The following is an 11215-nucleotide window of genomic DNA, read 5'->3' on the forward strand; positions in this document are numbered from 1 at the left end:
TTTGCCAACAAAGGTCCGTCTAGTCAAGGCTATGGTCTTTCCAGTGGTCAGGTATGGATGTGAGAGTTGGACTGTGAAGAAGGCTGAGCGCCGAAGAATTGATGCTTTTGAACTGTGGTGTTGGAGAAGACTCTTGAGAGTCCCTTGGACTGCAAGGAGAGTCCAACCAGTCCATTCTGAAGGAGATCAGCCCTGGGGTTTCTTTGGAAGGAATGATGCTAAAGCTGAAACTCCAGTACTTTGGCCACCTCATGTGAAAAGTTGACCCATTGGAAAAGACTGATGCTCGGAGGGATTGAGGGCAGGAGGAGAAGGGGACAACAGAGGATGAGATGGCTGGATGGCATCACTGACTCGATGGACATGAGCCTGAATGAACTCCGGGAGTTGATGATGGACAGGGAGGCCTGGTGTGCTGCAATTCATGAGGTCGCAAAGAGTCGGACAAGACTGAACGACTGAACTGAACTGAATTCAAGGAACAAAGAGTCGGACACGACTGAGCGACTGAACTAAACTGAACTGAGCTCAAGGAACACAGCAATTCAAACCAGATGCTTCGACCACTAAGCCATCCCTTCTGGCATGTCATAAAATATCAAGTTGTAAATATAGCAGATAATTGAAATTAAGATTTTGGATAGGGGCATTGTTAGCAGCCTTCCTCTAGCTTTCACTGCTTAAAGACTTTTAGAAGTTTATTTAACAGTTCGTTTTAATGCAGTTGCTGTCAAAATTAATTAAGGCTTTTCATGTTTTTTTTTTCTTTTTCTTGTATTTTTTAACTCTTCTTTGATGAGACTATTAATAATAAAATGTGTCTGAACTTAAAAGTGCATCCAAACTGAAGATGGAAAATATTCCCTATTTTGGGACATGATATTTTGAGCTCTCTTTTTAGTTTCCTTTACATTTTAGCTTAAAAAAAAGAAAAACACACAACTTGTTCCTTCACTGATTAAAACTGCCATTCTTTGTCCATCAAACAATATACCTTCTGTAAACTAGATGCTCTATTTATTTTTTTTTCAATGCTAATTAAATAACAGAGGTTCTTAGTCTGAACTAGGGCATGGAACTTAATGTTTTTTAAGCCTGGCATCCCATAACTAGTTTTTTAAAAAAAGTCATTGACCATGACCATTTGATGAGTAAATTGTCTCTACTTTTTCTTCCTGTCTTTAGTACTATGGTCAAAAATGGTCATATTTTAACAGGTTCTCATTTCATAAAATGGCATTTGTAGTGGGAATATTTGAGAAATGAAAGAGATAAAGAATCTATTGAAACATTGCTTTATCCAATAGTATGTAGAGGGAAAAGTAAAAATCTGTGAAAAGTAATATTTTGAAAAGCCATCAATGTGAAATGAATGTCATCATTTCATCAGTGTTAATGTTAAAGAGTTTCAGATGGAAAATATCACCAATGAAAATATTATTAAAAAGCAAAAAACTCCACCAGGTTTAAAGTATTGCTAATCACAACAGCTTTACATGTTGCAATAAGAAAACTAGGTCTAGACTCTGTGGTGGTATTATCTGTTGACTGGATGCCCTACCTAAGAAACTGCTAAAGAATGGCTTCAAATCTGGCAGTGGAATTGCAGGGAAGGATAAAATTAGGGGGTTCCCTTGTGGCCATTTCCCTCCAGCCGCCAAATTGCTATACATTTCTCTTTGGGGTGAGATGACAAATCTGAACCTTAAGTCTCATGGAGTCTCCTCTTTATTTACTGGAGCAGAGGGTAAGACTGCATCAATTATTTTGTTCATACTCTTTTTTTCATCCATTGAGCATTCTAGCCATTATGCTTTCTGCATGCATGCATTTCTGTCTTTAAGAATGAATTAATACCAAGCTTTTTCTTTGTCATCATATTTGTGATCTGACCATTCCTTAGAAGAAGGTGATCCACAGAAAAGTAATCAATAATTTGATTATATAGACCTATTATTTTTGTTTCCTGTTGCCATTCCCTTCTGAAGAGCTGTTAAATGCTGTGATTTTAATCTACTGTGATTGGCTCACAAGTGGATAGGCCATTTGCTGTATTCTGTAGAGATACATCACCTGAGGGTCCTCAGCTACTGCAGAAGTATTTCCCTTGTAATAAGAAGAGCAGAGAGAGGTTTACATCACCACTCAGTTTAAAAACCCTCATCTGTCAGGAAGCATGCACTTCTCTGTGCCACCCTGGTTGTTCACTAAAAGTGTGAGGTTTCATCACTGATTAGGAATGGCTGAGGGCCGGGGTGATGGTGTTGTGACAGACATCTTAACAGAAATTGGATTAGAAGAAACTCTCTATTTTGTTAAAGTCCAGGGAATCTTTCATTAGAGAACTTCTTCTTTCTTGTTGGGGGCTCTGTTTTGTTGTGTTACATGGAATTGAGTAAGTGATCTGTAATATACTGAAAAATAACTGCTTGTTCCTTTTTAAACCATTCTCTTCTATTATACGTATCATGGTAGAAAAATATAGTTCAGGGAACATTCAAATATTACAACTATTTATAAATTTATATTTTGTTAAGAAGTCACTCAGCAGAAAGGTACAATTTTTCTTTGGCTTGTTATTTCTGTATACAGTTATGAAAGAGTGCACTGGCCTATGTTTCTTTGGGAGGAGGCATGAGAATACAGTCTGACCACAGTCAGACATCGGGGTAGGTGGACTGGCTTGCTCACTGATTCATTCATTCACTAAATATAAACACTCATAATAAGCTAATAAAAATAAATATCACAGTAATCCAAGTCTATTCCCCAATCAGTAGCACTGAAGAAGCTGAAGTTGAATGGTTCTATGAAGACCTTCAAGACCTTCTAGAACTATCACCCAAAAAAGATGTCCTTTTCTTTATAGGGGACTGGAATGCAAAAGGAGGAAGTCAAGAGATACCTGGAGTATTTGGCAAATTTGTCCTTGTACAGAATGAAGCAGGGCAAAGGCTAATAGAATTTTGCCAAGAGAACACACTGGTCATAGCAAACACCCTCTTCCAACAACACAAGAGAAGACTCTACACATGGACATCACCAGATAGTCAATACCAAAATCAGACTGATGATACTCTTTGCAGTCAAAGATGGAGAAGCTCTATACAGTCAGCAAAAACAAGACTGGGAACTGACTGTAGCTCAGATCATGAACTCCTTATTGCCAAATTCAGACTTATATTGAAGAAAGTAGGGAAAAACACTAGACCATTCAGGTATGACCTAAATCAAATCCATTATGATTATACAGTGGAAGTGACAAGTAGATTCAAGGGATTAGATCTGGAAGACAGAGTACATGAAGAGCTATGGACAGAGGCTCGTGACATTGTACAGGAGGCAGAGATCAAGACCATACCCAAGAAAAAGAAATGCAAGAAGGCAAAATGGTTGTCTGAGGAGGCCTTACATATAGCTGTGAAAAGAAGAGAAGCAAAAGGCAAAGGAGAAAAAGAAAGATATAGCCATTTGAATGAAGTGTTCCAAAGAATAGCATGGAGAAATAAGAAAGTCTTCCTCAGTGATCAGTGCAAAGAAATAGAGGAAAACAATGGAATGGGGACGAATAGAGACCTCTTTAAGAAAATTAGAGATACCAAGGAAATATTTCATGCAAAGATGGACACAAGAAAGGACTGAAATGGTACAGACCTAACACAAACAGATGATATTAAGAAGAGGTGTCAACAATACACAGAAGAACTATACAAGAAAGATCTTCATGACCCAGATAACCACGATGGTGTGATCACTCACAGACCCAGACATTCTGGAATGCAAAGTCAAGTCGGCTTTAGGAAGCATCACTGTGAACAAAGCTAGTGGGGGTGATGGAATTTCAGCTGAGCTATTTCAAATCCTGAAAGATGATGGTGTGAAAGTGCTGCACTCAATATGTCAGAAAATTTGGAAAACTCAGCAGTGGCCACAGGACTGGAAAATATCAGTTTCCATTCTAATCCAAAAGAAGGGCAATGCCAAAGAATGTTCCAACTACCACAAAATAACACTCATCTCACATGCTAGCAAAGTAATGCTTACAGTTCTCCAAGCCAGGTTTCCACAGTATGTGAACTGTGAACTTCCAGATTTTCAAGCTGGATTTAGAAAAGGCAGAGGAACCAGAGATCAAATTGCCAACATCTGTTGGATCATAGAAAAAGCAAGAGAGTTCCAGAAAAACATCTACTTCTGCTTTATTGACTATACCAAAGTCTTTGACTGTGTGGATCACAACAGACTGTGGAAAATTCTGAAAGAGATGGGAATTCCAGACCACCTGACATGCCTCCTGAGAAATCTGTATGCAGGTTAGGAAGCAACAGTTAGAACTGGACATGGAACAACAGACTAGTTCCAAACTGGGAAAGGAGTACATCAAGTCTGTATATTGTCACCCTACTTATTTAACTTATATGCAGAGTACATCTTGCGAAATACCAGGCTGGATAAAGCACAAGCTGGAATCAAGGTTGCCAGGATAAATAACAATAACCTCAGATATGCAAATAATACCACACTTATGGCAGAAAGTGAAGAAGAACTAAAGAGCGTCTTGATGAAAGTGAAAGAGGAGAGTGAAAAAGTTGGCTTAAAGCTCAACATTCAGAAAACGAAGATCATGGCATCTGATCCCATCACTTCATGGCAAATAGATGGGAAACAGTGGAAACATTAGCAGACTTTATTTTGGGGGGCTTCAAAATCACTGCAGATGGTGGCTGCAGCCATGAAATTGAGAAATGCTTGCTCCTTGGAAGAAAAGCTATGACCAACCTAGACAACGTAAGAAAAAGCAGAAACGTTACTCTGCCAACCAAGGTCCATCTAGTCAAAGCTATGGTTTTTCCGGTAGTCATGTATAGATGAGAGATGGACTATAAAGAAAGCTGAGCACTGAAGAATTGATGGTTTTGAACCATGGTGCTGGAGAAATCTCTTGAGAGTCCCTCAGACTGCAAGGATTTCAAACCAGTCCATCCTAAAGGAAATCAGTCCTGAATATTCATTGGAAGGACTGATGCTGAAATTGAAACTCCAGTACTCTCACTGCCTTATGCAAATAACTGACTCATTGGAAAAGACCCTAATGCTGAGAAAGATTGAAGTCAAAAGGAGAAGGGGACGACAGAGAATGAGATGGTTGAATGGCATCACTGACTCGATGGACATGAGTTTGAGCAATCTCTGGAAGTTGGTGATAGACAGTGAAGCCTGGCATGCTGCAGTCAATGGGGTGGCAAAGAGTCAGACACAACTGAGCAACTGAACTGAACTGAATAAAAATCAAGCAGAGACCAACATGAACTGACTGGCTTGCTTTCTTCCAACTTTGTATGATGGGAGCCATGTCAGTTTCATGAGGATTTCAGGTGACATTTATTATACAGTGTTTCCTGAGCCTGTGTACCATGTTCTTGAAGCCTAGTGAACACAGAGGTGGGAGAGTTGGTAGTGATGCACATGCTGTGCTGAAAGAATTGTCCTGTGTTTTCAGTACAGTCACTCAGTTGTGTCCGACTCTTTGGGACCCCCTGGACTGCAGCACGCCAGTCTTTCCTGTGACCTGGGGGGAATCTTTATAAAACTGGTTTATGGCTCTTCTGTTAGAGGAATCAGAACTTTCAAGCGATCTAACAGTTCATCCTCTATCATTTTTCATCGCCTAAATTTCTCATCCTGCAGAATTGCTCCACTAACTATGCCCATTTGGTGAATCTGAATGGGTTTCAAAGATTAATCCAGAGATGACGTTTGGATTAAATAATCACCATCCAATACGAGCAGTTTTAAGAATGTGAATTAAGAAATCTAATTAGAATGTAACCTTGCCCCATACTTGTAGTAATTTTCTGGATCAGAGGTTGGAGGAAGAGATTTAAGCTGAGAGACTGAAACTTGTCAGTCCCAGAATAGACGACAAATGAACTAGTACTCATCAGGAACATTAGACCCTTAGCACTCACACATTCAACATTTGAAATTTCGTACATACTGCATGTAAGCCAAAGGTCCAGAGTATGTGATAATTTGTAATTTTGCCACAGCACGATGTGACTAGGAAGTTCATGTGTAGGACTGACTTAGCTTGTCAAGGAGGTTTCAGAAAAGATCACAGTATTTGCTGACAGATTTTGAAGGGATGTCTGTACTGCACCTATCCCCTCCCCAGAGGATCTCAGGAACGTGATGAGCAGTGTGGTTGGTGATATATTCCCCTACGTCCACTCTGGTTTTTTATCTGTAGCAGCCACCTCCGTCCCTATTCAGTTATTGTCCCTTATACATAGCAATCAATGTTTAAAGATGTGTCTGTGAAAATATGTATTATCATTTCTGTGGGACCAATCTCTTATGATTCTGTCAAAGATATGGGCTTGGATTAACAGCTGAATATCAGTTCTTAACCTTGAGATCATAACAAGACTGAGGAATGTAGAAAGCCTGGATGTTTTGTGCAGAATTCAGTATGTGTGTGCATATATACATCTATATTAGGAGTGCATATACATCTATACATTATTGTCATTTGTTTTGTAGGTGACTGTGACTTGGTCACAAATGATAAAAAAATTTTAGAAACACAGTTTTAGATGCAGCATAGCTAATTTCTGTTAGTCTGTTGGCTTATACCTGCTGTTGAACATGAAATGGGGCTGAGGTTGGAGAAAGACTAGCAGTGCAGTTGGGATCTGTCTGGTGTTCAGTGGAGTTGAATTATGGAGCATGTGCAAGGGACCAGTGCAGAGAACAGTCACTATCAACTCCTCTCCAGCCTCTCTGTTCTTCCCTCTGCAGAATAAGCTCTTTAAGGTGAAGAATATATATTTTACCCCTAGCACTTGACACAGTGCCTGGAACAAAGGGGACTTAAATAAGTGTTTGTGAACTGAATTATTACCATTTTATCCATGGGTTCACTAGTCCTGAGCAACCATATCATTTAGTATATTTTGATTCTCAAGAACATCTCTTTGGCAAATAATGAGGACTTAGCTTAGAACACTTCCTTAGCTGCTTATGTTTTTGCTTTTGGTTAGTTTCTGAAACAGAAGCAAGAAGGTACTGAGTAAAGTCAAGGTGTAAAAGGGAGTCAGCTGGGATGAGACTTAGAGATACAGTATAGAGAGGAAAAGATACATGAAGTGACATGATGGGGCAAGAGGAAAGGATGGAGGACTAGCCTGGAGATTGGTGGGTGAAGGCAGTGAGCAGGAGATGGAGAAGCAGAATGCTGTGGCAGTTTCCAAAAGAGGAAGCATTGCATCTCTGTCTAGAAGCAACTCCAGGATGGGGTTTGGCAGCATGAAGAAAATGATCATGTCCTGCTTCAGAGGACTGCTGAGGAAGTGGTTTCACTGAGCAAAGTCAGTTTCCATTTAAAGCAGAGTGGCAGAGTCAATACTAGAAGAAATTCCTGAATTTGTGAAAGAGTTTCAGAACATTCTTGAAAATAGTGGAAAAGGAATGGTTGGAGACATGTAGGAAGGGATATACTCTTAAAGGATAAAGGATGCCCAAAAAGGGAAAAAAACATGGCAAAAGACAATTGATCCAAGAAATTTTATTACCTTGACCCAAGTTTGGATATAAAGAAATGAGAAAGCATGAAGAAAAGAGGAATATTGAGCAAAAGTTTCAAAACAGCTTTGCTGCGATGATGGGCCCTTGCTCCCAGTCCTGCCTCAGGTTGAAGGTCCCCACCATGATCAGTACTCTCCAGTCTGGAGGTCCAGGATGTTGGGGTTTCAATAGGACAGGGTTCCTTTCCCAGCTGACCAAAGCCTGATGAAGTCAAGCTTCTAGCCACTGTAGGACTTAAAAGGTTTTAAATATTGGTTTAAATACATTTTATAAATAACAAGTCATTCTAAATTACATTATAAGAAATAAAATATAAAAGCTCATATTGGAGAAAAAAATGGCAACCCACTCTAGTACTCTTGCCTGGAAAATTCCATGGACAGAGGAACCTGGCAAGCTACAGTCCATGGGGTCGCAAAGAGAGCCACGACTGAGCACATCAGTACATAAAAGCATATATAAAGAAACATAAACAGCCAGGTACAAATTGGTGCATCCTCTTTTACTTCAGTTATTTCAATCCATAAATAAAGATTAGCTTTCAATTCTGCTTTAATTTCTCTTGCCAGAGATGGCTCTGGTGATGATTCTAGCTAGCTTGCAGCTTTGAATTCAAAGACTGTTCATATTCATCTTTGATTTCTAATCTCCATTCCTCTCTCCCTCAAAGCCCAGAGTCATGCATAATGACTCAGCACATTTTACAGGATTCATTAATGTTAGGATATATACATACATACATACATACATATATATATATGAGAAGGAAATGGCAACACAGTACTCTTGCCTGGAAAATTCCATGGATGGAGGGGCCTGGTAGGCTACAGTCCATGGGGTTGCAAAGAGTCAGACATGCCTGAGCAACTTCACTTTCTTTCTTTCTATAGTTTCTTTCAGAGAAGGAAATGGCAACCCACTCCAGTGTTCTTGCCCGGAGAATCCCATGGATGGAGGGGCCTGGTGCGCTGCAGTCTATGAGGTTGCAGAGTCAGACATGACTAAGCAACTAACACACACACACAGACGCACACACACATACATATATATATATATATATATAATTTTTTTTCTTTTTGTCTACCAAATGTTCCCTAAGAGCCATTAAGGGAAAGAATTTCTAGGGAAATGGTTTCTATATCCAGTGAACTCCTCTCTGGAGTGGAATATTTGTCATATTTCAGTCCTGTGCTAGGTGATAGGTATACAAAGATGGAAAAGACACCTTCCACATTCCTCATCTCAAGAAGGGAGACAGATCACTTACCCTGAGATGAATGCCATTGTAGAGCTTCTGTGTGGCACACAAGTGGCCTGAGGAGGGAGACTAAGTCTGTGCACAGTGTTCTAGGGAAGAGCACCCACTCTGCTAAAGGATTTTCAAGAATGGATGGAGGTTTGCCAGGCAAGCAGTGGTGTTCTAGACAGCTATTAATGGCTCAGTCGGTGAAATGTTCTTAATTAAGACAGTGGTTTCCACCCACTCCTCAAACTCCGTAAGCAGTTTTAAGTAGAAGGCATTTGTATTTGAATAGAAATGTATGCTGGTTTCCTCACATGACTTGAGGAGGTTCTGGTTTGGTTATAGCTACTTCTGCAGCTTTCTTCTGCTGAGAAAGATTGAAGGCAAAAGGAGAAGGGAGCAGCAGAGGATGAGATGGTTAAATAGCATCACTGACTCAATGGATCTAAGTTTAAGCAAACTCCAGAAGATAGTAGAGGACAGAGGAGCCTGGCAGGCTACAATCCATGAGGTCTCAAAGCGTTGGGCATGACAGCAACTGAACAATTTCTGCAGCATCTCTTCCAAATCTCTGTAGTATCTCCACACCTAAAAGCACAAAACATAAAACAAACCTTTTGCAGGCTGCTGCCCATGACTACAGCCATCCTTCGTGGGTCATACCCCCACACTTTATTTAGAGCTGCTTCTACATGCTGTTAAAACCCAAGATGGTGCACCCTACTCCGGATTACCCCACTTCTTCTCTCTGTACAGGACTTCTGTCTCTCCTGCTGTTCTTCATCCTTCACACACGTCATGGTAAGGATTGCTTCAAGGGCATCTTAGGTTGTCTGAGAAAAATCCTTCCCCACATTGTTTATTTTCAGTAGGTCTTATAAGCTAGTGAGATAGTTTTTGAAACCAGAGGCTTCCAATAAAGGTGTCACAAAGTGAAATGCAAGAATGGCAAAATGAATGGCAAAATGATTGTATGGAAAGATATATGGAGGCCATAGGAGAGAAACCGGTACACACGGCAGTGTGGGGGGACTTTGATGAGGGGCTAGATGAGAGTGAAGTGTCTAGAAAGATAAAGACTTAGGAGGCATGTTAAAGACTGTTGGGGAAAAAAAAAAGAGTCCTTGAACTTGCCTTATTCATGGACCAAGATAAGTTGTAAACTTAGTTTTCCATCTGATAATTGTAAAAGATTTTCAACACAGAACTTTGACTTGCTACATCTTGAGAATTTTGGGGAAAGTTCTTACTAAACAAAGTATACATGCAAATCCCTGTGCTTTTATCCCCTCTCCCCACCTCTTTCCTGTAGTTCAGATGGTAAGAATCTACCTGCAGTGCAGAAGGCCCAGGTTCGATCCCTGGGTAGAGAAGATCCTCTGAAGAAGGGAATGGTAATCCACTCCATTATTCTTGCCTGAAGAATCCCATGGACAGAGGAGCCTGGCAGGGGTGGCAAAGAGTCAAACATGACTGAGAGACTAACACTACTACTACTACCTCCTAAAACAAGTCTCCACGGACTTGGTTATGGATTCAACATTTTCTGCAGCCTGTTTTCATAGGAAAGACTTGTAATGCAGACTGGCAGAGGAGTGTGCCTGTACTGGCATTAGTGAAATGCATGTGCAAATGAAAAAATACTCCTTTAATAATATGTTCTTTTATCTTTACACTCTCCTAACCAAGCCTGGAATTTGTGTAGCTTTGCTTCATTGCATAAGGTACATTTACTGGAATCAAACCTGATTGAAATATATTTCAACCACAAGAAAAACAGTTAAGCTAGAATTTTTTGTAATTGCTGAATTATCCCAGCTCCCTCAAGTCTTTTTATATTTGCCAGCTGTAGGTGATGGTTTGTAGTTACAAATGAAACCCTAGTGGCATCAAACTGTCCATTTGGGCAGATTTGTATTCTAAATATTTTAGAAGGTGCTATAGTTTCAAGAGAGAGAGTAAATGGAAGAGAAGCAGGTATTTATAATGCCTTCAATCTTGTTTTATGATGAGAGCATGATCTGAAGCAGACCTTCATGGGAGAGTGTGCTGTATTGTTCAAGATCTTCACCTTTTCATGAGTAAACAGCACTGTCTTAGTGTTTGTAAGCATTGGACTCAAGACGTTTTGATGGATTCAGTGATACAGAAAGCTAGGGGGAAATTAGCTGTAACTGAATTGTGGAAGTAATCCAATTATAAACTGAAAGTGAAAGTCACTCAGTCGTGTCCAACTCTTTGCAACACCATGGACTACACGTCCATGGAATTCTCCAGGCCAAAATACTGGAGTGGGTAGCCTTTCCCTTCTCCAGGGATCTTCCCAACCCAGGGATCGAACCCAGGTCTCCTGCATTGCAGGCAGATTCTTTAAGCTGAGCTACC

General features: G+C 40.1%; 1 protein-coding gene across 2 annotated transcripts in view; it reads left to right on the plus strand.

Moving 5' to 3' along the window:
- PARD3B (par-3 family cell polarity regulator beta) overlaps positions 1–11215 on the plus strand; it is a 1088076-nt gene that overhangs the window by 534593 nt on the left and 542268 nt on the right. The window lies entirely within an intron of this gene.

Source organism: Bison bison, unplaced genomic scaffold, assembly GCF_000754665.1.
Source record: "Bison bison bison isolate TAMUID 2011002044 unplaced genomic scaffold, Bison_UMD1.0 scf7180017864471, whole genome shotgun sequence".
Taxonomy (NCBI): Eukaryota; Metazoa; Chordata; class Mammalia; order Artiodactyla; family Bovidae; genus Bison; species Bison bison.